Source organism: Odontesthes bonariensis, chromosome 8, assembly GCF_027942865.1.
Source record: "Odontesthes bonariensis isolate fOdoBon6 chromosome 8, fOdoBon6.hap1, whole genome shotgun sequence".
NCBI lineage: Eukaryota > Metazoa > Chordata > Actinopteri > Atheriniformes > Atherinopsidae > Odontesthes > Odontesthes bonariensis.
Window position 1 is genome coordinate 8,257,768 of NC_134513.1, and position 27,982 is coordinate 8,285,749.

General features: G+C 38.6%; 1 protein-coding gene across 4 annotated transcripts in view; it reads right to left on the reverse strand.

The window, feature by feature from the left end:
* The window catches only part of syt1a (synaptotagmin Ia), a 173,203-nt gene that overhangs the window by 141,818 nt on the left and 3,403 nt on the right, over positions 1–27,982 (reverse strand). The window lies entirely within an intron of this gene.

Below are 27,982 nucleotides of genomic sequence, written 5' to 3' on the forward strand. Positions count from 1 at the left end.
CAGCACAATCGACTCCTTTACAACAGTGCAGATGCAGCCTTCTTCAAAAGCCCAAACTCGCATCACTGCTCAGTTTAACTTGAGCCAGTGACACAGAAAGAGGGACTTCAAAATAGTGCTGGGCGGTATACCGGTTCACACCGAATACCGGTTTATAATTTCGTTATTTCGTTATGATATGAATTTTTAATATACCGCCATACCGGTGTATTTAATTACACAACGGGGGGGGGGAACGCTGCGTCGCGCGACATTGTTTGAGACGGGACCCTTTTCAGTGTTGCGCTTCTAAACACGCATGTTTACTGTCTATTTTTAACGCTATTTAAAAAATACTGGTATTCGTTAAGCTGCATTTCCTTTACCTGCTCTCCCTCCGTCTCTGTCAGTCACGCGTCTCTCTCACATAGCCTACACACACACACACACACACACACACACACACACACACACACACACACACACACAGCCCCTCCCCTCCGTGCACACCGCGTGTGTCTCCATCAGCGAGATCATCCCTGGAAGCATGGAAGCTTGCTAGCTTCAGCGCCGCATTAGATTAGCTCCCATTAAAAAGTCCTATAAAAATATTTTATATTTTTAATACAATGTTGTCCCGTCCCGTCCCAACCCATGGCAAACACGCGATTACGCCTTCTTTATAAAGTTAACTAGTCGCAAGTTTGCCGTAAAAAAAAAAAAAAAAAAAATGTAGTTGGGTTGTCGAGGTCTAAACACTAGCAGCTGTGAATCAAATGAAGTAGGTTTTTTTAAACTCTTACACTGAATGTTTGCTGCTTCAATCCAGATGAGTATTGAAAAATATTTTCCGCGATTGAAAAAGAGACGTGCGTGTTGAGGATGAGGAGCAGCCTGAACCGGAGGTATCAGTCTGAAACAGAGCTGAACAGTCCGACCAGTGTAATTAGCTATGTTATTAATTTGTTTACAATGAAGATGTGAATATTAATACAATAAAGTTTTGTGTGACCAATTATTAACGAAGGAATTATTTTGAAGAATTTTCATTTTAATTTTCAATTCTGTTCTCAATCTGTAGAAAATGCTGTGAACACCTAATTATGCATGAAAAAAAATACCGTGATATACCGTGAAACCGTGATACCATGAAAAAATACCGTGATATGTATTTTTGGTCATACCGCCCAGCACTACTTCAAAAGATCTTTCTAAAAGGAAGTAAAAGCTTTAACGAGGTTTCAGTGGATGAACCTGCAGAATTATTAGACAGAGATCGCAGCTGGTCGTCAGCGCACTGCAGGGTTTCTCAGCCCTCCACAACTCTCTCTATGGATTCTCTCTATGCAGGTCTCCTGAGGTGTGTGAATCCCGAGGTGAGTGAGAGCCAGGGCCTCTCACTTCCCCAATCCGTAATCATCAACCTCCCATATTTGAGAATGCAGTTAGTGGGGGGCCGGCAGTTGCCCAGATGAAACGGCTTCTAAGTCAAATACACCCCTCAAGCCTCAGTCCTAATATAAGTTTGAATTAAATCGTCTCTAAAACAATTTCAACAATATCTTAATGCTACATCCTTGCCGGTTAAGAGAAACATAACGGTAATTCTCATCATCTATCGGCAAATTCATATCCCATTAGTAAGTAAAAAAAAAAAAAAAAAAAAAAAACTTGAGAACATTAGTACAAGAACTGAGTGAATTCTCCTCAAGACAAACTAACATATTTCTGAGAGTAAAGAAAGGAGTGTAATCAAGATCAAACTATGACTTTTAATGCCTGCATAGCAGCTGCCACTGAGTCCCTATTCGTCCTAAAAAAAAACAAAAAAACAAAAAAAAACAATCAAATAAAAAAAGGAAAAAAAAATCAAATAATAATAATCACATGCAAATGTAATTTACGTTCCGAGTTGGCCACATCAGCTGCCCACCCGCCTCTAAATGTATTTGCATGTGAAGATTGCACTGATTCACCATGGGGGGGTTGAGAGTGTGAAGAAGATGTACCTGAAATAAATTAATATGTATCAGTTTGTTAGTACTTGCAGCTTTAAGCTTGTGTATATACAATATAGACCTATGAGGCAAACAGTTCTCTTGTTCTCTTTTACTTTGTTAAATTCAAATTACTCCTGCAGCTTTAAGCGTATCACAATTTTAAATCAAATTGCTTATATCTTGAATACACCAAAAAGCAGCATGCCATGCTTTGATGTATATTCTGCAGCTTTACAGTGACTTTTTGAACGGTCGGAGACTGAGCGCATCTCAACAGTCGGACCCAAGATTAATCAAGTAGATGCAAAGACATCAAAGTATAGCTGTAGAAAAAAAGCCCTTTTAGATGTAACATGTCATAACCAACGCTGGATCCTGTCCTTTTCAAGTCCAAAACCGACCACATTTGTCTTTCAAAAGCTGAAAATAACTAAAATAAGGTTTTAAGGCTCAACCAACATAAAAAAAGGACACTTTTGAACAACAGGCAATAATAAAATATAGATTTGTATAGTGATAAGGTTCTTAGATTTATGAGTGAAAACATTTTCAGAGAGTCAAGTTGCTGGGCAACGTTTTGAACCCAGTTGTAGCTTCAGGGCCATCTGCTTAAAGTAGCAGATTATGTTCTTGTGTTCCTTAATCAGCAGTGTGCAATGTTAATATAAAGTTGAAAATGTAAAGTGACAGGAAGCACTTTAAAGGCTTTGCTCCCTAAGGCGGCTTTCAGTGTCCAGTTCTGCCCGACTCTGAAACAACCAGGCCTCACCAACAAAAAGAAACAATGAAACAGAGCTTTACAGAACTAGAGACAGGAACAGATTTCCATTTGTATGCTGGGAAATTCTGACAACCAACTTCGATAAAATTCTGACAGATCCTGAAACACTGATATTAACCAAAAAAGATATAAACATACAAAAGTCCCTTTCTCCTTTTATTCTCTTTTTACTTTTCAGATGGAGGGTAGGGATCTGTTGTTCTGAAGAGTGATAAATGATCAGTAAAGGAGCAGAGAATAAAAAAAATGTTCAAGGTTGAAACAATGACCAATGAGGTGTTGCTGGTGAGGTTGAGATGATCGATACTGTGACAAAGCTGACAGCCAGACCAGCAGGCTGGGCTGAAACGAGTTCAAACAGCAGGGCTGGCATGGCCTGTAGCTGAGAAAGTTATAGACCATTAGTGTTTAATCGCACAATAATATGTAGTTTATTACAATAATTTATATATTTCGCTCTGTAAGGATGATTTGATAAATGAGGTAAGATACAATTGAGGGACAATTAATTTTTAAGCAGGTCTGACAATTCTTAATGTTTCTTTGGCATAGATTCTTTATTTTATTTTCCAAAGAATATTTACCTTTTTCTATACATATGGCAAAGAATAAATAACGTAAAATACTCAATTTAGCATAAGGAAATCAATTGTTTTGTTACTTTAAAGCACAGGAAAAATAGCGTTTATCAGTATTGATATGCAAGTTTGGCAAACTTGGAGAAATACTCCGGGTCAATACTTTTTAATGTATAGTTTGATGTCAACTAACTTCATTAATCTTAAGTGACAAATCTAGTATTAACTGCTCATATTAGCTTTTACACCTTTAATAAAAATAAAAAATTTAAAAGAATTCCAATGCGTATCAGAATAAATATACATAAATCACAAACTAATTAAATTTATGACTCAACTGAAAGAGCGATAAGATTAAATTGGGGAGCACACCAGTGGCAGCTTTTTAAAGGCATTTAGGTGGAATTTACATTAACTCCTCTAATATTTCCAGTACCAAAAGTATTCCCATTGAAAATAATTCATAATATAGAATTATAATATAATATTATACAATTATACATTTTTCTGATTTAAACCCAGAAGGGAATATAAATTAAAAAAAAAATAAATAAATCAGCTTCCGACATCAATTAGATGCAGCAGTTCAAAAGTTAATTTGGATGATGCTTAAAAAGGAAAAAAAAGATACATTTTAACTGCTCTATTTACACAATGTTCTGTCTGATGATACAGACATACAAAGTTCAGAGAATTCCAAAGACAGACAGTAAGAGCAGGACAGAGACAGACAGAGATAAAGAGAGAGGTGATGGGGCAGAGCCAAGATTCATTCTGCCTCTGCAGCTGCCAGATGAGCACCCACCTGATCACCACCCTGGGGGCCACTGAACAGCACACAACAGCTGGCAGTGCCACTTTTATTACCTATAAATTATTCCCAAGCGATGTCAAAGATCATCCACTCATTGATGGGTGGTAAAATACTGTAAAGCTCAGGCTTCTCTCCCAGCGGCAGGATGGATGAGTCAATGACAAAGACACAAACTATTCTGCTGATGGGGAGGAAGAACACCTGGAAGACTTTGAAGAACCACTGAAGGCACGCCGCCATCTTCAGTCAGTGTAAGTGCCATGGCTTGCTATGACTCATGTTTATATTTAGACTGGGGAGGAAAAGAAGCAACCAGGCAAAAAACGCACATCACCTTCCCCAGTGGAAGCATTTGGCTGTGTGGGAGAGAGAAAGAGAATCCACTGTCTGACCTAGAAAAGCAGTAGCACCAATCAGAAAATTCCCGGCAGTTGGGCAACACGATCCATGGTATAAATAACTTGCCGTGTGCCAATTGCATGCATAATTACAATGCAGTGAGGCAGAAGCATGCAGCCTAAATATAATGAGCCATGATGTGATCCCACTCTCTGCTGACTGTGTGACTTAAACATGGCTTGGACATTGTATGCCCCTGTACAGCAGGTGGGGCTACAGTATCTTAGTGATCATTCAACACACATTGAGCTATGAACACTGATAGACAGATGGTACTAGATTATATCTGCCTTTCGGTGAGGGTTACAGGTAAGGTGTTTTTTTGCCATTAACAAGGTTAAGGAAAAGCTTCGTAAGCAGAAAAAATCTGGGGGGTCAAGTCCTCTTATACTCTTATATAGAGTCGGTAAGCAGACCGAGACTTTCGGTGTCAGCGGTTTCAAATGGCAAAAAGAAAAAGCCCAGGTGTCCACGGTGGCTTCTAATGTGGCGACAAGTGCAGAAACACAGTAAAAAAAAAAAAAAAAAAAAAAAAAAAAAAAAAAAAAAAAAAAAAAAAAAATCACTCACACAAGTACCATCATGGTCAGCAGACGGGGAGGAAATCTGACAGGAGTCAACGGGGAATCTTGGCAAGCAGAAAGGGTAAATAATGTGGCAGGCAGCAGAGGATGCATTGACCTTTTACTGCTTGTTTTTGGAGCCAAAAGATGGGCAGGGGGCTGGGTGGAGGAAGGGCAAGCCTGTGGTGAACTCCAAGTACCTCAGATCAGCGTGATCAAGGCCCCCCTTTGCCAAATATCTGCGTTGTAAGGACATCACTGTAAGATGCTGACAGGTCTTGGCAGCTAAAATTGAGAATTCCCAACTACCACACAACACTCTCCAAAATAAAGGCCTACATCTTGAGATTGGGCTGGATTTAAAAAAAATATATATTTTGGGTTTTTTTCAAATGAAAGAAAATCGATTTTTCATGCATTTTAATGCCCTTTTTCTTATCTTTTTGACATCTTACTGATATGTATGAGATGGGTTTGGTCAAAATGCCCTTGCATTGCAGAGGAGGTGGAGTGAACTTAACAAGTGACATCATTTTTAAATGAAAATCCTAATGCCTCTTTAAATGAGAGACTTTTAAACAAGAGGGCACAATGAAAGTTTCACACTTGTTGCTGACTTCATCAACCCTAATATGTGCTCTTAAGAACAAAAAAAAAGTGATTTATTGGAGAATGGTCTTCCATTTAATCATATTCTAGTTCTACAAAGTGCTTCGCTATTCGTTCACCCATTCTGGCGCTTGTACAGCACTTTTATGCACACAGACACACACTGAGCATATTAGGGCAAGATGGGATTCAGTGTCTTACCCAAGGACACTTTGGTACATAGATGGATTGCCCTCCACCAGTTTACTCCACCAAATTCAGCAGAAATCTGCTTTTAAACTTTTATTTTAGAAAATGTCACTCTATGGAATAATGATCCAGGCCAGATGTAGCTCATGTCGGTTCGGTATTTTGGGCTTCATACCCTGCTTCACCCACCAGCTGCCGGGCATGCTTTGCCTAAATTTTGGAAATTCTAAACAATAATATAACTTTATACTTTTATCACGTGGTAAGGAAGGGAGTCTTGTTTGTCAGCAATAATGAGTTTTCATTTTTTTTCCACAGAAATAAGTATGTGGCACTACTGACATTTAAATAAATATTCAACTCGGAATACTTTCGACTTTACTTAACATGGGATTTTATTTGTTTGTTTTTTTAAACTTGTGTAATTAAAAATAGTCAAAGCCTACTTAAAAAAAAAAAACACGACGACAGATGCAAAGATAATGTTGTTGCCCAATTAGCTCTTTTGTTCTGTGTTGTTTGATTTACTTGGCTGTCAGTAAAGTTGCTGATTTGCAGGCTTATAATCATGAAAACAATACGATCATGATCATTTGTCCCTCTGCTCTGCATAGGTTATAAAACAGACTGAAACTGTGATAATGTACTTCAATTAATGAAATTCTTTTATACACTCCCAACGTTTACTTTTTTATTTGTATCGCAGCTAACACTAAATACACATTGAAACATCAGCAGGTTATTTCGTGTTATTTATCAGAGACTGAAACCTAAATTATAACATCATCATCATCTCCATCTTACTGATAAAGCCGTCATCTGAGTCCAGTAATCAGACTTGCTTGGAAAATATTTGGCCCATTTATGGAAATTACAAACCAAATTCTTGAAAGCTTGCAGTCTTTCAAAGAGATTCTGTGTTTTGGGAATTATTCAGAATTGTTCAGAAACTACATGGCATTATTTAGCATTCTTTCCTTTTTCTCTGTTATGGGGTTTTACTTGACTAAGATGCTCCTTTAGGAGAGCAAAAGCAAATACTAAATTAGTTGAATCCATCCAGAAAATGTTCACAACACAGCAAAATATATATATATTTTTTATCTTTCTGCAGTTTTATCCTCAGCTGAGGAAAAAACAAGACATCCTTTCCCATTGCTACACTGCCTCTGCTCCTGCCTTTATTTTTTTTTTTTAAGCCTGTGCCCTTTTCAATTATTAACAGTGTGGCTATCCAAGAGTTTGTAAGCGGCATAAATAACATTATGCGTTTAGGGGTCCAGTTGTGGCACAATAACCAATCCATAAAATCAATTTACTGATTAAATTAAAAGAAAGCTGTTCGGTTTCAATCCCACCACTTAGGACTTTGAAGTTGGGTTCATATTCAGCATTCAAGTTTATTTTAAAGGAGGAAAACATGTCTCTTTGACGCTTGTTCATTTTCTAAAGTGGCATCACTGGTTGTATAGTCTAATAAATTTGGTAGTGAGCCAGTCTCTCTGATCTGCCCAGAAATCCCTTTTTTTTTCCCAGTTCATGAGCAGAATTATCAATTGTTATGATTTCAAGTTTGACCATCTATCAGACAGGTAGGTATTCGCCTCCTACAAGGCGGAAACTCATGATGAAAACATACTACAAGCAACATGTGCATGATCAGTTTGTTTCAGCCAACATAAATGCAGCATAAAGTCTCTCCCCTAAAGAGAGTGAAGTTGCCAATTCACCAGAAGTAAAAGCATTTGTTCAATTTAAAAAAGGCTCTGCAGTGATTTGTTAAAAAAAAAAAAAAAAAACTGTAATCAAAATGGAGCAAGATTTTTTTCCTGATTCCTTTGACGCCTCTACAAACTTGCCTAATAATAAAGTGCCTCATCATTAGAATTATCAGGTTAATTCTCCCTCCACACGTGTGTCTGTGCATCAGGCTTTGCAAATAATATCAATCCATATCCACTTTACCAGCATATGAGCACTTTGGTTTCCATTCCCATAAATCTATGAGAGATGAGCTTTGCACACCGACTTTCATCAAGGCTGATAAACCCAACAGTTTCAGACAAATTCCCATTTTGGAAAGACAAGGCTATATTAGACATGCTTAAATAGCTCTGGCTTCTGTTTGGAGCATGCATGCTTGTTGTTCAATACAATGTATTAGCCCTAAGTGAATGAAATGGATGTTGGCAGACTGCACAAACACAAGGTGGAGTTTACTTCTGCCATCTAGCTAAATTTCCAAAACCACATCGTTTTGCTTTCCTTTGAGGTTTTAGCACTTAAGAGTAACAAACAGGAGAACAAAGACCGAACAAATTTAGGTAATCACTTACTCTAAAGAGGAATGTCTCTGAGACGGGAAATTATTACAATAATAACATTTTGTTTTTTGTTTTTTTTTTCTTTACAATTTTGTGAAAGAACTGGCATTTCTAAAAAAAAATTGTTTAAAATAAACGTTCTTTTGAACTCTCAGAGGACCTGGGTCAACTGAAAGTTCAGTGCCATCTGCAAGGTGCTTACAGTAAGTATAACTGGGGTTAATGTTTTGTCAGGCGGTGTTTGTATCATCATTTGTGCCAAACAGGCATACAAAATATGTTTTGAGGTTGCAGAGGAAACAGGTCCAGGAGGGAAACCCTGGAAAAGGTAAACTATAAGAATTAAATAATGATCTTTGTTATCATAAGTTAAAGATTCAACAGGTTTCATCTCCCAGAGGGCTGTACTATAAAGCAATTTCTACACATCAAACTTTCTTTGTGTTATCTTGCTTGATAAAACCATTCTATCATGTGACTGCTCATGACCTCATCCATTTCCAAATGATGAATTTGCATTTGGAGAAATATTGACTGCAATGACGGGTTTTCCCTGTGACTGAGATTAACATTCCATAGTTGGGGACATGCATCAGAATAACATACAATTTATACAACATTAATCAACACAGAGATTTATATTCCAATGGGACTTCTTTGGCAAGATTCTAAGATTCTAATCATGTTGTTAATGTGTGATTATTTCTGACTTACTTCTGGCATGTTCTAAATAAGCTCGAGGTGTTCAAAGAACATATACCCTAACCTGCTTTAAGTAGTAATCTCATTACATGTAAGATGCTAGTTTTTTTTTCATCAAGACAGCTTCCATGAAGGTGACCTGAAGCCTTAGGAGAAAAAATAAAATAAAATCTATACAGTATGTTGAGTGCTTCCTTCCCAGACAGCAAAGATAATATCTAATTGTAGAACTAAATTCAGACAATCAATAATATCCTCGTTTATTGATTTTGGAATTATTACATGACTGTACACAAGTATGATGGTTAATGTCCTCTCCAGGTCAGCAAACTGGAGTTACCTCAGGGAACATGTGTAGGGTAAAAATGTATGCATTGCTCACAGAGCAATCTGCAATAAGAGAAATTAATAATATAGCCTCCAAGCACAGACGATGATTTTCTGTTTCTGTATTTGATCATGTCGTAACTGTTTTTATCATATTTTTATTGTCCTACACAGTTACCTTATTTTACTATGTACTTATCAATCCCATAATTGCCTCTTATCATATATTTCTATACCTTTATCACATATTTATCAATCTACTTTTATTTATTACCCCTGTCACTTCATGTGACACCATGTCTTTTTAATAGGATGCACTTGGCTTCTTTTGGTATTGTCTAAATGTTTATTGTGGGTTGCTTGTAGGTTATGTGTGTCCTAAATGTTCTGAATGTTTTGTATGAGTGAAGCTCACTTGACTGCAAACCAAATCTACCTTTGGGTACCAATAAAAGTTATCTAATCTAATCTAAGAGAGAGAGTTAATTTCACTAAAGTGAAAATGTGCCTGCTGAGTTTGTGCTTCTTCCATGAAATAACTCTTGACTCAAGTAAAAAGCACATCTACTAGAGAGGAGAAGTCTGTTAAAAGTGTGTTGAGAGGATTGCCTTTTGTGTTCATCTCTACCACGCTTGCACTCCAGCCAAGTATGCACCATCCAAATAAACAACACCACGTCAGCTTACGGCAGCCCCATCAATCCCTGTTCATCCCCAAGAGTCTCGTAAGCAGATAAAAAGCTAATCAAACCCTCCACTGTGTAATTCATCATCGGCTGATCACGAACACTCCGTCTTCTACTCCTTCACTTTATCTCTGGCAACACCTCCATTTTGCTGACAAAAGATGTATCATGGGAGTGACAACCGTACAAATCAAATTTATATCTCTATGAGTGTTAATAGCCTCATTAAGATATTCATATAGATACTGTCTCCATTTACATTTGAGCATCTTAAGCCTTCTGGATTTCTGTTTGTGATTTAAGTCAGTTATTTAGTAAGAGCTATATGTCTATAAAGAAAAAACAGTTTCCATGATGTACTGTGTGATATTTCATTTAACATCACACAGCCAAAACCTCCCCCCTGGCGTCTTCTTTACCAGTTTAATGTTATCTTGTACAAATACTATAACATCCACTACATAAGTACAGACCTCTATCTCCACAAGAATGTCAGACCTTTTTTTTTGTTAAAGCATTTCTCTAAGTTGTCAAAATTCACTGCAACAATGACACTCTACCACTCTACCACTTAATTTCCCGTTTCCTACCGATCCAGAAGAAAAAACACCAAATAAGTTTTTCTGGCTCCTCTTATCCACACTTCCTACTCACTCTGAAGCTCCTCTTGTTCTTTCCAGTCCATTACTGACTGGACAACAGGAGACAGAAAAGGTATGTTATTGTACTTGTACTTGATATGTCAGCAAGTTTAAAGGTGAAACTTGTTACTAAACATAGAAAAATTACAAATCTCTGTGAACTAAAGATACAATTTTAACATAGCCTATAGACATTTTCTAATTTTATTCAGAATCATGCCCAACTCACACAAGGTGTTTGGGTGCAAAACAGCCTCAAACATTCAAGTGGTCCATCATCCTAATGCGAAAGATGTATTCCCGAGGGATGTTTAACCCATTAAGATTTATTGCAGAACTCATGGGAACTAGGGATGTTAGCATTTCCAACACAGAGTAATTTGCCTGTAAATCACTTCATTGTTTTGCCTTAATTTTCTTCAGCCCAAGGGTATATCTATAGAGTCTTAGTTCAGTTCTGTCTGACCACCAGTCCAAACTCCCTGCTGGTGATAACTAATCCTTTTTTCCCCCCCTGAAGACATTGGACTGAGTGACATTCACCAACATTCAGATAGCAGCATTTTTAGACTGAATAGTGAGAAGCAATATACATCTGAAACCATTTAGATTTTTCAAATGTATTACAAAATGCTTACCTGTCTACTCTTAACATCAGTCTGGTTAAGCCCTCTGATTCTACTACTCAATACCGTTTAAGTAAGTTTTTGTTCTTTAGTTGAATATTCCCCTCTTTGTATCTATAGTTAAAGGGAATATTGTATTTTCTGTTCCACAACATTTATTTGATGGCTTTAATCTGCAGTTATTATTCAGAGTATGTCTTACAAAAAGCAGTGTGGAGAGAGAGCCAAGTTTCATATGCGTATGAACATTTAGAAATGTTTCTTACAGCTCCCTTTAACCCTTTAGGCGCCAAGATTGTTTTTTGAAAATACTGGATTTTGACATTATTATTTCAAAAGCTGGTGGCTGAAAGGGGGTTAAAGATAGATGCCTACTGTACATTAGAAAAATGTTGCCCATGATCCATTTATGTTTATGTGGGGTATGAAATTATTGATCTAATTGGCATATTATGACGTCATCAGGTGGCAGCCATTTTGAATCTCATTATGTTCAGGAAATATTGGAATTGAGTGATTATGAACTTGTTTTTTTAAAACTTTTTTTTCTTTTTGTCTATTTATCATCATCTATAATGATCAGGGAACAGGAAAGCAACAATAAAACAGAATAATGTAGTAAAATATTACTATATCATCATTACCATATAGTAGGAAAACACATGCGAAAAGTTGCCTATATTTTTTCAGGAAATGGTGGATATTGACTTGATGTTTGAACTTATTTTCATTTTTCTGTCTTTTACCATCATTCATAAGGAGGAAACTAACAATAAAACAGGAGAAAGTGGTAAAATACTGTCATCATTAGGCTACCATAGGGTAGGAAAACACATGCAAGAAGTGGAAGACATTGAATTGATTTTTTTTTTTTTTAACCTGTTCAACCTTATTCATAATGATCAGGAATGAGGAATACAATAATAAAACAAGTGGTAAAATGTCAGGATCATTGCGCTGGCGGATAGGCGCGCCGCACCACCGGGGGCTGGATGGAGAGAGCGCATGCTAAAGATACCAGACCCACTTCTCCCACCCCTGATTCCTCGACCAACACCTCTACGGACACTGCGACCGCGTTCACCCACTACCACCCACTCCATTGAGGTTGGATAACGGCAGCGAATGAGTTGGAGTGTGTGTGTGTGCTTGGAGAACAGCCTCGCTTCGCATGCCGGCACCATTGCCTTCGGAAGTTTCACGGTGGGAAGCATGAGTGCTCGTCCGATCCTCCTCCTCACGAGGTAAAAACTCTCCTTCGGAGTCGGAATCGGCAAATAGCATGCTCAATACTTCCGCACGGTTCAACTTCTTACAAGCCATGGTGTTAAAAACTCACTAATAGTTCGCTGACAATAAAAATTCGACTCGCACGTCTCTACAGAAAAGCTCTGAATAACTGCTTCCGTGTCTGAGCTCGCGCGGCTTTTTGTACTGCCTTATAAAAACACTGTGAACTACAAAATGACGTGAGCTTGGTCTTGTTTGAAAGGGTAACATGTTTGCCAACTAGTGGTAGGACTGAACACCTTAAAGCCCGTTTAGTTTGTCTACAGACTGTTTTGTTTATGCTGACGTCATGTCGCAATTCTGCGACTTTGGCGGTTAGAGGGTTAACCATAAATTAGGGCTGTCAAAAATTACTTTGTTAAATAATGAGTTGAGTCACTAGTTAACCATCTTAACTCGCTGCTGCCATTTGTTTAGTAGGCAGACAGAAGTGGTGTCAGAGGAAAAGCAAGCCCTTAAGTACCAAGTGCTTCAAGCAACTAACTTCAAAAGCAAGTAGCTATTTTTTTTTGTCCAAATTGTTGCTTTATTAATTGATGACCCCCCCCCCCCCCCCGATGGAATATCAGATAGGAAAAACCCTTATATGGAAGAGTATCTTAAAGAGGATTGAATTGTAGAACCTTGCTCCATTAGAAACCATATCCCATAACAGCCTTTTTGATGTTCTGAAAAATGTTGACCAAGAATATCAAAAGTTTCAATGGTTGTTTCGAGGCAGCTTTAATGAATGGAAAGAGAAAAACAGCAAAGCCTGGATATAGTTGTTTTTTTTTTAAATCTTTTTTATTCAGTTTGATGAAGGAGAAATCTGTACTATTGATCTAAGTGAGGGGTATGCAGATGATAAAAAAGCCCAGTTCATCATAGCAGTTGATGTTATTGAAGGTTGCCATTACAACAGGGGTGCAATCTTATTACCGTAGCTAAATGAATTACTGAAGAATATGCCATGCATTCAAAATTGATAGGGCAAAAGGTGGCTGATGCCAGTGAATCACTCTGATTTTGTATTTACGCCTAATGAATATCTGCGGAACCATGGCTGCTAACCTCAGTGGAGACTCTGTAAAGTGGGGGAGGAAAATCATTTTATGGTGAATTAAAAGGAAGACAGGACATTTGATGTTTTGGCCATTGCTGTGCTTGCCTTATGCGATGGCATTTCATGGTGTGTTGTCTTTGCTCAATTTTCAAATCCTCCGACCCCTTTCAATGAACTCACTGGTGCAGCAGAAGCTCTTGATACTTTGTGGCAGAGCCATCTCTTGGATTTCATGACTTTTCTGCAGGACCGTCAGGGAAATGCAATTCATTAACGGAACAAAAAGCAATTCTCTCTTTGGTCTATTAACTGCATTCTGTTTTTTAACTTAATTAATTTTCAAACAGCAGGGTGTCATTCTGTTGAAGCTGTAATTCATCCCATGTCATTAGAGCGAGTCACATTAAGCCAGATGTACTGGCTTCCTGAATGCATTCCCTTGAAACCTTTGTATTTGTGGTTGAGCATGGGGGCAGGCATGCACTCTTATGCAGGAAGTACAAAGACGTTTGTATGCAAGTTTTTACTTTCCTTTTTCATCTGGGAGGATAAGAGGCTAAATTTAGCAGCTTATTAATTTTCTGGTATGAATGCAGGCTGGAGATAGCCACCCATGGTGCAATCATCTAATATATATATTTATTTTTGTTTCACAGGCTTATGCTTTGTCTGCTGATACCTGCACAAAGTGAAAGAGGGTTGCCTTTCTCTGGGGAGGATACACCTCAAACACGTGCCTGTAATTCAGCCAGTGCCCATTTCTGTTTGTGTGACAAATGGAAATTTTGACGTTTCTCTTGCCTTAGAATTCAGCACTATGAGACAGAACTTGAGGCTAATAATGTGAGGAAGAGATCCGATTGGCATTTATCTTTTCATAAAACAAAGGAAAAAAAAGACTTAAAAATGCTACACAATTATATTCTAAAAATGCTATATTCATGGCCACAAAAAATATTTCTACAGTGCAGACACTACTGTGGCCTGAGGCTTGTTTAAGAGCCTGTTACTCAGTGAATGTCAAGATTTAATTAAACTAAGCATGCAGAGCGGAATGAAAAAGCAAAAGAAAACAAGAAAATATTTACTCTTACGGGCCTGATAGAGGAGAACAAACACCTGTTGAACATGAGATGTCAAGACACACATTTTCCCCCTGGTTATCACCCAAAATGATGGGTCTCGAGTTATTTATAATTAAGTCCTTCCAAATGTGCCCAGAAGAGTCACCGTGTGACTGACACATGCTAGGCGGCATAAGGGCCCTGTTCGTAGTGAATAGGTCGCCGGTTCAACTTTTGACCCAGCAAAATATATTTTCTGTGGAAATTAGACATTTTTTCTCATCCTTGTGGAGTGTAGCAGGTATCTCAAACTAGCCAACAGAATCAAATTCTAAAAAATGTCCTACGTGTTGTAGAAAACTGAAATGGTTTTCTGAACCTCAAATGTACAGTTTAGAGACATGCCAACACTATTTTATTCATCATATGGAGTTATCCTTTACCATAAAGAAAGACAAAATAAAACTTAATTAAGAGTTTGAGTCACAGGATAAAATCAGTAAGACTCGAGATGTTTTGTATTCAAAACTATATTACTATATTACTGGGCATGTATTGTTGTAATGTTTTAAATACTTGAACGCAGTTTTTCTAGAGAAGATAATTGCTTTATATATGGGAGTATCGTCCATTGACTGTTTTGGGCTTTCACATGCGCGCGCATACCAACAACCGGTAAGTGACATGCTGTTTATAAAGTTGTTTTGTAATGTCCCCATGCCAGTAATGTGAGAGCCATGCATATGGTTTTGATGGTAAGGCTTGTGACTTTATTGTCGGATGGTTTATAAAGTGGTGTTACTAGCTATGGACAAAGACAAAGGAGTTGGGTGAACAGCTAAATGTCCCTTTAATAAATGTATTAAATCCAATGATGTGTTGGACACCGTTTTGCACACATATATATATATATATATATATATATATATATATATATATATATATATATATATATATAGCTAGTAACACCACTTTATAAACCATCCGACAATAAAGTCACAAGCCTTACCATCAAAACCATATGCATGGCTCTCACATTACTGGCATGGGGACATTACAAAACAACTTTATAAACAGCATGTCACTTACCGGTTGTTGGTATGCGCGCGCATGTGAAAGCCCAAAACAGTCAATGGACGATACTCCCATATACAAAGCAATTATCTTCTCTAGAAAAACTGCGTTCAAGTATTTAAAACATTACAACAATACATGCCCAGTAATATAGTAATATAGTTTTGAATACAAAACATCTCGAGTCTTACTGATTTTATCCTGTGACTCAAACTCTTAATTAAGTTTTATTTTGTCTTTCTTTATGGTAAAGGATAACTCCATATGATGAATAAAATAGTGTTGGCATGTCTCTAAACTGTACATTTGAGGTTCAGAAAACCATTTCAGTTTTCTACAACACGTAGGACATTTTTTAGAATTTGATTCTGTTGGCTAGTTTGAGATACCTGCTACACTCCACAAGGATGAGAAAAAATGTCTCTATATATATATATATATATATATATATATATACACATATACATATACATATACATATATATATATATATAAAAAATACACAGCTCCGACATCGTTTAGACAAATCAATCAGTTCACACAAAAAGTAATGAGATTATTTGACAATGAAATTGTTCTTTGTTACGGTTCTAATTAATATTCAAGTACATAGAACCTTTGCCTCGTCTTCTTTACCCACAAGATGAAAAAGATGCTAAACCAACCCGTTTGATTTAGACACAATATTAGCCTTTAAACGACGAGGTCCCTCATTTTCTCCACACTACAGAGAACACAGTCTGTTTCTGTTACGCCTCACCATGAGCATACAATGCAGTTTTGATGTCTCAAGAGGACCCCGTCCCCAACATCACAAATCAAACTGTCCTACTTTTAAATAAACTCAGCATCACAGAGACCCTCAAAACATTCATCAACTCGGAATCGTTCTGTTCCGCCATTTAAACAACGTCATGTCTTTGATCTGGGTGCAATTTCCCCTCTGGTCTAAACTTTCTAGGCCTTTCATCTGAGCAGAGGCTGAACGAGGTGCACCGTCTGGAAACAGGTGTTCCGGTTGTTTGATGTTAGCCTGCAGTGGTCCAGCAGGTTTGGAAACATGAAGCAATCATGACCCCATTCTAGAGACCCACAACGCAGTCGCCTCCCTCCTCCTTCCTTTCTGATGTTCTGATGAGGCAGCCAGGTGCCAAAAATACAGACAGCTGTGTTGAATAAAACATATGACACACTGACTCCCTGACTGATGAGAGGACAGAAGGAGCTACCTTAGGGATGGAGGAGTCTGGGACTCAACGTCTGGGACTTAACACAAGTTAATGAGAAAGTTGGTATGAAGTTGGCTGCAGCAAAACAAGGCGGAGGACTCAACTACTTCTCCAGCTGAGAATAGGAGGTGTCCTGCAGGAAGTGACACAATATCTGACTAGAACTAACAATAGCATCAGGTATTCAGCCTCTGCTATAGAACAGATCTACTAGGTGAGTAAAACAGTGTCTTGTTTGCTAAAGGCACAAACATAGCTGCTGAGACACTTAGACATAGAGTATAATGCTTATTCTATCCATTTATGTATTCTTAGTCCTTTCATGTGAATATATCCAAGCTTGTAATAAACAACTAGTTTAAAATCGGCGCCATTCATTCAATGTTTTGTTAGGAACATGCAAAGTTGTAAAAATCTTTCTAATCGGCTTAATTGACTGCACCTGCGAAGGTGCTCACAAAGCTTGCCTGGCGTGGCTTGAAAAGGTGTACTTTCCTAAACTTCTAATGTTCAGTCTCAATTTTATGTTACGGCCCAACGAGCCAGGTGATGCATTTAAGGAATGTTTGGTAAACTCAAAGGGAAGTCCCAACTCCTGGTAACACTTTTTGCACCCTTGCTCTGATCTACTGTATTTTTCTTTTTTTTCTTTTTAAATTACAGGGGTCTTTAAAGAGTTCCTTATTTCACGGCTTGGGCTTTGGTTGTGACATAAATGTGCACTCAAAACTATGTCCATTAAATTAAAAATGGCACAAGTGGGCTTCAATCAATGTCTAGAAACACTATAAGCATAATTAAACCAGACAGGATGCACCTGAGCATAATTTGGAACAACAAAGTTAAGAAAAAAAAAAGAAATCTTGAGGCTAAAGACATACATTTCCTTAAACCTCTTCACTTCTTGTAGGTGTATGAGTACAACTAGAAAAAAAAAACACCTCCTTGCCAGCTTTGGTATTAATTTCATCCATTTATTAATGTTCTTGTTTTGGGGAGCAGCAGGAGAGTCGATGTTAACTCCTTCCCTTCACAAGCAGCAGAACCTAGTGCTCGGTATTATTGTCACTGTATTCAGATATTTTTGTTTCCTTGCCCTTACAGTAACAATTTTCAACTTCAGCATCCGATCCGATCCTTTCTCTTTTATGCAGCCGAGGTGCACAGGAGAGGAACTACTGCCACCATAAATGTTATCAAGAAAGCAGAAGAGACTTTAACCATAAGTAGAAATTAAACCATAGTACAAGAATGAGGTAAATAACATGAGAACTATTCACAACAGTGTTGCACAGAATCCCAAACTACGTAGATGAAGGCTACTTGTCTCTGTTACTTTTAGCATTTAAAAAACTATATTTAGGATTCTAGATGAAACACTGCTTCTTGAATGTCTTGATAAACCTACAAATTTTTATATTTCCTGACAAGAAAAAGCTGAGCTGAACTGTTTTAGAAAGTGAAATCCTGTTTCAGATAATAAACGCATGCTGGAAAAAAAACTCAATTGCTGAATTTCTAAAGCAAAGCGGTAGATCCCCATCCGAATCATCCCACCATGTTGTTAAAAAAACACCTTATGTCATGCACACTCTTCCCTTTAGTGGCATAAAGTCAGTCTGTGGACATCAGCCAGAAAGTAAGAAAATAAAATGAGTTCATAAGAAGCTCAATCAGAACAAACTAAAGCTACAAAATGAACCAAGCATCAAGTTTTTTGTTTTTTTTATAGAGTCAAGGAGTAATTTCAATCCACATGCTGGCACACCACCAAAGACAGTGTATTTAGCAACATATTGATTCAACATTTAAAAGACTAGTTCACTGGCTGTATCAGATTACGTGAGCCACTGCCCCCTTAAGCCTCTGAACAACTCCAAATCCCCTTTTGAATAACATTACAAGAGAAATGCGAAGGTTCTGAATGAGAATTAGAAAGAATTCTGATTCATTCAGTCTTCAGTAATTGTGCCGAGCCCAAGTTGGTCCAAATTCTGCACAAGAATCTGGGTTACGCCCAATGAATATCATGTCTGCTATGTTGACATAGATCTGTCCTGTGTTGCATTCATTGTAAGGGGTCTGCAATGACGACTGTGAGGCAAAACATGAAGATCTCAAACAGTGTCAAATGAATATCAAGGGATGGTTGGTGAAGCAGGTCAATGGAGAAAACATTAGCTTAACCCCTGTAGGACAATTTGAAAATACTTTAATAATGCTGTGCTCGGGGAAGAGATGGCACCCCTGGTGTAAAAAAATAAAAACTTAATTTGAAGCACATCTTGCAAATTCAATGAACAAGAAACTGCCCCAGAGCTTTTTGTTTTCTACCATATCTCTGTATGCGAGGCATCCAGTGAGAGCACTGAGATAGACTGACAGAAGGGTAGAGATGACAAAGAGAAGATAGGAGGTGGAGAGAGGGTAAACAGAAAGCCAGTTCCTGTGTAGTGACCCTGAAGCTTGAGATGAAGTCATGAGTCACTGACTGTTTACTGTACACAAAGAGAGACAGTGAGACAACAGAGGACAAGATCATTTACTGCCACAACTTTGATACAGGGTTAATCAGCAACTAGTGGGGCGATGTATAGTTCAACCCGTGTACAGAGGATCCTCACCGCAGCAGGCCTGGGGCCCTTTGCTCTGCCCCCTTTCCTGTCTACTTACTGTCAAATAAAGGCCACAAGCAGCTATAATTATTTTTATTTTTTTTATAAGTGAATGTTTTCCTGGAAGCAAAGCAAGCAGTTTCCCAAAAGCAAGAAGACAGAAAGCTGTGCACACATAAAACCAACCACTAACTTAACATCCAACTTGACAGGATGGGATTCTGGGATTAAGTCCTCCCAAATAAGATTTCCAACAGTTTTAATTAATAATTCACTGCTTGACTGGTCAGGAATGAATTGCTGATCAAAGCACAGTATCTTGAGCCTTTTCAAATTACAATGCAATTTGTGTTAACAAAAATTCAAATCCATGTGCACCGATGTGGAACTAAAGCCATTTAAGAGATCTACAGGTCCCACTCAGCACTGTGTCCATAAGATATTAAAAAATGAAAATGTGTATGATTTGAATAATACAGATGATCTACGTTACAACATCGGTCTTTTAAAACTAGATGGTATTCATTTATGAAGATCTTCTTCCTTTCCATAGACTATCTCGCCTTTTTGCCTGACACTTGAGTATTTACACATGAACAAAGGAACTCTGTCATGCATTACAGACCATTGGCTTTCAATAGCTACCAAAACATTTCTGATTGTTCAGAGGGGCAGCCAGATTTCAGGATGCAGCAATACCTAGTGGCTGTGACGGTCCATTGCACTCACTCCTTCCAAATCTGCACTGCCAACAGTTCTAGTTGATCACAATGGCCACAGCTGCTCCAGTTTACCGTTGTTTTTTGATTTAATAAAACTAGGTTTTCTATTGATCAAGCACTAGTAGTAACATGAGATCCAAAGCCAGTGCTTGAAAACATGGCTGTGCTTGCATGGTGCTCGGGCCCCACAGGGGCTCTCGGTGTGGTTAGTCTGCCAGAGTGGAAAGATGGCCTCTGTAGGTATTGATTGAAGCTTCTCATAATTTGTGGGCAGGTTCAAAGGTGCTGCAGGGCTAAACTTAGCAAGGATGTTTTTATGTGCTAGTGTGATGCTCATTCTCTTGAGAATGCCCTTCTGGCTGCCACCGAGTCGATTCACCTTCTTTTCTGATGAGCCATGGTGTGTTGTGGCACAGAGAGAAATACCAGGAAGCTATTGTATGAAAGTTTCGGGTCGGGAAATAATTGGTTGTTGTCAAGAAAATAGAAAACCATTCTGAGTGACATGGTTGAGCACACACTACTGAAAAGACACAGTTAAAAGCCAACGTACCCTCCCAGTAGACATAATTGAAGTTTCAACCACTTAAATTGAGAAATGTGGAATAAATTAATTTTTACAATGAACTGTGAATAGTCTTACCAACTGAATACATCTGATTGCATAAAGTCACAGGATAATTCTTGTTGTGGTCTCCTGCAGAGGCATTAGCTTCTGTAGTTCACGTTGTGTTGCCATTTCAGTGCTCACACATTGTCAGCTCTTTTAAAAGTAAGGGATCTTGCTGAGTTTATTGGGCTTTGTGTAGACTAAAGACGAATCAAATGTGTTCCTCTAATCTTATCTTAAGTTCAGACAGTCCAAACATCACCAAATCAGAAGCGTGGGTTTCTTGTGAACGACTCATTACCAGCAGATAGCATGATCAGCCAATTAACTGAGTAATTTTAGATAACTGTAATTGCCCAATTATTTCCTGGTAAACAGAAAAATGAGTGCCAAAATATCTGTATTGCAAGCATTCTCCTCAATGTGCCAGCTTCAGGACAATGTTTACCTCTGAATTTATTCAGTTGACAATGCAGAAAAAAACTACATAAGCAAACTGATTATTTCCAGCTCGACAGTTTTTGCCTTAATTTTATGAAACGCTATATTGAAAACAACACGTGATATTGGTTTGCAATAGCAGCCGCTGGTGAGCCTCCTCTCTAAACAGAAAGTTGCGGCCATTGGAAAAGCCCACATCTGCCAACTTTTAATTAAAAAAAAAAAAAAAAACAAGCTCTTGGGCTGAACTTGGCTTTTAACAGGAAGTTTCTTCCAGCTGTACACAAACAGAAAAGTATTCAGAAGACAAGTTATTTCAGCATTTGTCCAAAGACTCTTCACACCCTGTCCTCGCAGAAGAAAGATTCCACTCCGCACTAGTGTTAATCTGGATATGACATCAAAGTATGCTGTGCTGTGAGTGATATATAAGATACTCCATAAGTCCATTTTGAGCAGTCAAAACGTTTCAACCGTTTAAACAAATTTGTAAAAATCTTTTAACTTTTAACAGGATCAAGCAGATGGACTCATTATGCCAATTTTATCTTCCTTGCACTGGCTCCCAATCAAATATCGTATAGATTTTAACATTTTAGTGCTGACTTTTAGAGCCCTGCACGGGCAGACCCCCAGTTATGTCTCTGATCTGCTGTGTTCCTACAGCTCCGGCCGCTCCCTTCGGTCCTCAGGCCAGAACCTCCTCATGGTCCCAAGGACTTCCTTTAAAACCAGAGGAGACTTGTCTTTCCAGGCTTTTGCTCCTAAATTATGGAACAAGCTGCCTGTGTCCCTTCGTGAGGCGGAGTCTGTGGATTCTTTTAAGAAGCAGCTGAAGACATTCTTCTTTAGACAGGCTTTTAGTTGATTGGCTCGATGTCACTTTTTGTATCTATATATGAACTTGTTTTCTCTTTGTAATTTTGTTTTACTGTGTAAAGCACTTTGTGATTTTTATCTATGAAAGGTGCTATATAAATAAAAGTTATTTTTCTTCTTCTTCTTCCTGTTATTTTTTCTATCGCCTGGTAATCCTCGTCTCTTTTTCATCTTTAACACGAAAGCACTCATTTCAAACTAACCTGGGAAGCATTCTTGTCTTATTTTATATCATAATTTGTCATACTTTCTTTCATATGTACCAGGGGCATTATGTAAATAAACCAAAAGAATTGACATCTAATACTGTTGTGTAAAAACTATGGTTAAAATGCAAAATAGCCTGAGAAAACCTTAGCAGCCAGCTGTTAAACATTAACTGGATAGAGAGCTGATTTAATGAATAAAGAAATAATTCAGAGATTTCTATCCTAAAATAATTTAATCCTAATTAAATGTCATTCCTATTGTCAAAAGCACCAAGAAGTACATCCAGAACACACAAGTAATTTTCATAGAGCATGTACCAGTTTCCCTGAGAAGCAATCATGCTGGATGTTTTCATTTCATTCTTCAATATCTAGCAGCATTTAGACAAACTAAGAACAAACCTGTGCCTCGTTCCTGAGAAAAACACCCTCACTGATTTACTCTGAATGCTTGTTGTTCATGGCAGCAGCCTTGTATAGTTTGTTCTGTAATGCACAATGCATGCGTAATCCACATTTTGTAAGTGGCTGCCTCTTCATTAACAACGTTTAAGAAATTATTGTGAGGAAATCCATCATTATTGCAGCTCGCAATCACCAAACCCTACAGTGCTGCAAACTCAATCTTAGGCAATTTGCATATGCAATTAGAGTAAGCTTCAAGGAAAGGATGTGATTGACAGTACTGAAATATGTTGCCTTGCTGATCTGATGGAACCCAATTTAAAAAGCATGGCTGACTTTGTGGGAGCCGTTCTCTACATTGTATTTCTAAGGCCATTTTGAGATACTACAGAAGATAGAAGGTCGCAGCAATATTTCTCAGATTGACCTTCAGGCTCTTTCTGCTAGAGAAAGGTGTCCAACAGACAGAATAAATTCAGTCTTTTCTATATCAACCTTGACCTATTCAATGCTTCAATTGTGTATCAGCTGTCTTACTTCTCAGGAAAGATTTGAAGAGTTTGCCACAATGCTAACCAACAAAAAATCAAACTGCCAGTTTGACAGAATCTCATCTGAGGAGGCATAGATAGGCAAGGGAGGCATTCTATTTTTGCCCTTGCTCCCATCTTCCTTTTCTTTTTTTGCCACACTCCTCAAGGTTATTCATCTGACCGTGGAGTCAAAATCAATGGCAAGAACAGGGCTGAGAGTTAAAGATTTGCGCTGAATCTCTCACTGTGCACATGGGACATGAGGGGACAGCTATGTTTCATTATAAATTCAAGGCCAATCTGTTCCCAAGGAGGGAAAGCAGGATGTCAAGGTAATGAGTTAATTTAGGAGATAAGAAACAGCAAATGTAATCCCTGAATTTTTTACTAGTAGCAAAATAGCTCCTCAGGCCCGTAACCCATCCTATCCAAACAGAGGGGGAAAAAGTTACTCATTAACATAACACTCTCAGCTCAAGAACCATAAATAAGGATAATCATCCTCTCTAAATATGGTTAAGTTTACCCTAAGGACTGTAAAGATTCCATTAAACCCTCTGGTGCGAATAATGAAGCGAGGTTGTTTCAACAGCTTCAGCTTAAGCAGCAAGGAGCAGGAGTCAAATGGCTTAAGAGAGCACAATACTTTCTGCCACTATCACAAACCCCAGATTCGACGTTACAAGAGCATTCTATCAAATTTAAGCAGATGCCTACTTATTATCCCCAAGTGGGCAGGACTGGCCCCATGGTGCTGTGCTAATGAGTGTTTTTTCGCCTGACTGGGTGGACATGTTTGCCCCTCAAGAAGCTTGGCTGTGAGAATGAAGTAAATGGACCTCCATGTTTGCATTATCCTTCATGGTCGTCTGAAACATCCTCTTAGACTACTCCGTTTTAAAAAGATGAAGGGGTTAGTAGATGATAAGGTAAACAAAAGACCTGGAAACTGATGCCACTTGCTGTTTTATCTCTCAAGCCATTGAGCTGGGTTTCTGCCATTATTCCACAGATCAGCTCTGAATGTGCTGGTTGGCAGTAGAAAGCATTCCTGTAGTTGAGGGTGTCATTTGTGTTAAAAAGGGAACAAAATCATGAAGGAGCAGCATATGCTTACAGCAAGGTGGACCACGAGAACGACATACACCATTTGCACATGTCAGCTACAGTACACTGCTAATGGGTGAGGAAGAGGCATGGGGGAGGCGGCTGGCATGACAACCTACAGCAGGCAGGAGACGTGGTTGCCATGGCGACCAACAAGGATGTTTGCATCACAGGCAAGTCTCAGCAGTCCACAGTGGAGGGCACACATTCCACTCAACTAACAGTAATGGAGAATTGCCAGGGCCAGAGATGAAAAAAAAAAAAAAAAGGTGTGGTGAACAGGAGGGACGCCTATTCCTCATTACTCGGTGTTCCCCCTCAGTGTTGAAGCACAGCGTGTGAACGGATGGGTCCTCTCTACTAGGGAATCACTGGACATCTCTGGCCTTGCTGCGTTAGAGAGAAAAATGAAATCATCTTCACAGTAGGGTCACTTGACAATATTAAGGCTGTAATGCTGATTATGTGCCTGTGCATCTATGCCAATAATTCATCCACAGTGAATTTAATGAGCATGCAATGACCTTGATTGGTAGCAAAACAATACAGCAAAGTGACTTGAGTAGGACGCTCTCTTCAGTCAAACATGTGCTCAGTTATCAGGGGAAAGAAAAGGAGGAGGGCTGTAATTTGAATATCTATGACAACTTTTCATGCTGCTAAACTCGTGTTGAAATCATTTTGACAATTTAAATCCACCAAGGTCATTTATGTCATGGAGAGGGTGGTGCAGAGTGACACTGATTTTAACTGCCTGCTTGCTCTATCCCCACACGCTGCTGTATTTTATACACACACACACACACACACACACACACACACACACACAGGTGTTGTGTTGTTTTATGACTAGCACGCTCTCCAAGGGTGCCTGAAAGCAGCAAGTTAACTGAAGCAGAGCCAATAGGCAACTTACTTGGATATAGTTTGATCTGCTTCTCCTTGCCGAGCTGGGAACACTGACAGTGGCTGGAGAATTGCGAGCTGTAAAAACACAATTACCCTTTCCTGCCTTGGGCAACACTCACTTTCTGTTGCTGACTGTATTATTGATGGATCCTTTTGCTTGGATAGTGCATTCACCTTTATGTTACTCCATCCAGATGACTTAATTACACCTCAGTCCCAAAAACACAAATTTCTTCCATTTTACCTTTAAACTAATGAATGAGAGTCTGAAGAGTAGCCTATAGTCATTTCAATTTTAGGCTCATCTCTATGCTGGCAGGTATACTCTTAATACAGAGTGGCCAAATCAGCTTCTGAGAACACCCCTAATCTAATCATTTCAGACAAAAAAAACAATGCAAGACAAATTATGAGGGACTGCTGTGAATGAGCATTTCAGTTAAGCTTGAAAGAAAGGAGGGCTTTTATCAAGAGAAACTGAAAATGTGCTTTTTTTTTTTTTTTAAGTACAGTGTGCCCTTCAGCAATAATTAAACCGCTCTCTCATTGGGCAAGGCACTGTGCACAGGCCGGACTGGAGGCTCCTGAGGACTTATACGGAGTACAGAGGGCAAGCTATTGTCCCTTAGCAGTCCCACACACCCTGATGGTCTTTATCTCCAATAACTCCCTCACAGAGAACCTTCAGGCAGTGGCAGGAGAAATTTTATGGTGGATAGATGATGCGTTTCACCAGGGCCAAGTATGAATCAGGATATTAAAAAGTTGTAGGAGGCCAAAAGCAATTTCCTCCTAAAGGAGATTTTAAAATTACAGTGCTCACATTGGCAGCAAGTCTTACTATAAAATCATTTTCTCATTCTTACCTATTGCAATAAAACACCTCCCCATCACCACCATTGCCATAAATACACACCTAGATAATGTCTGTCAAAACATCTGACAGTCAAAGAAATACAGCCTTCTAAAATCCACTTTGTAAGGACGATTATGACTTTATGGGACATGATGATATTTTTTTCAAATCAAGCAATTCCTTGACAAGACAAACCTGAATTAAGTCATTTTAACATAAATTCACTTTAGGTACTCAGAGGCCACTTACTTGATATATTTAATTAAGCATATGCTGCTGCTGAATCTGCAAACTGATTCAGCCATATCTAATACAGACTTGCTTTTTCATAGGCTTCATTAGACATTCAGGCTATGCCGTTGATCTTTTGACTTCCTGTCGTGCAGTGACAATTGGTTTGCTGCAGCTGATAAATTCAAATGCAGTCATAGGCAGCTGGAAGATTGGGCTTTTCTCACAAATAGAACAATGCTTCCATTTGTATGCACAAATGAGAACACCCTCACAACCTTGGTTCTTTTGTGAGGGGAGGCCAATTCATCCCGTTAAATTAAGCAGCTTTACACTATTTGATGTGCACTGTCAAACAGAAGCTTGAGGAAGTCAACGAGAACTAAAGTGGTCATCACAGCTAATGACCCAGAAATATGAGTATTTGAAGTTTCTACACATTCAGTTTCAGTTTAGCTTAAGTCAATAGATTGTGTATGAGCGCGCGTGTATTTGTGGGAGCTTGCGTGGATGGATCATGTAATCTGAGTCTTATCTTGGTGGGTCTACAGAGGTCAAGCAGCCCTGAGTTCTACATACCCTGTCAAACATGAGGACTTGGATCAAGCTAATTGCCCAATCAGTGTCAAGCCTTTAAGACAATGCTGATACTGGTTAGCCAATAAATAGCTCAAAGCTCTTACTCTGCCAATAAATAACAACTATGACAAGACCTTTGTTGCCACATAGTGTGCATGAGTTTTGCCTCGTCTTTCCTATAGAGGAGAGTCCAGACAGCTGATGTTAAAGTCAACCTGAAGAGGAAATTCATCATTTTACCTCCTTGAAATGTATTTTTTGGATACATCTCCATGAGGTTAACTGAATTCAGACTTTATTGGCTTTCTAAATGTACAGTATAATGCTAGTAGCTAAAGACAAAAAAAACAAAGCTAGATTTTCCCTGAAGTATGTTGTCGAAGTAATAAGTGTTCATGAGATCAAGTCGTTGCAAAACAACTTTACTGAAAATGATCTTGCCTGGTAATGAAAATGGCAATAGTCGTATTCAATACTTGAACATCACGGAGAAAACGAATGTTATTAAAAAAAAGACGTTTGCAGCGATGATCGTTTGGAGAAATAGAAACACTGCAAGTTTGGGGTGGTCCGTGGCGTAGTGGGTTGAGCAGGCGCCCCATGTACAAGAGGCTATAGTCCTCGCTGCAGCTGGCCCCGGTTCGAGTACTGCATCGGACGCCCTGTGCTGCATGTAGGGGTGGGCGATATGTATCATTTGCGAAATTATCGTGAATGTTGTTTTGACGATGAGTAATTTTGCAATATCGAGATATAGGCAAAATTTTTTTTTTTTTTTTTTTTTTTTTTTGTCAATCGCCAAAAATCAATAAAGTGCGGCGCCAGTGGTCCTCTGCCCTTACCACGCCCTGCTTTTAACGCTCTATTTTTTTCAAAGTAAACGCTTCGGACCCCGCGGGACACTCAGCTAAGAGCATCGAGGGGGGCAGGGGCTGGGACAGCGAGAGGCCAGGGCTGGGACAGCGA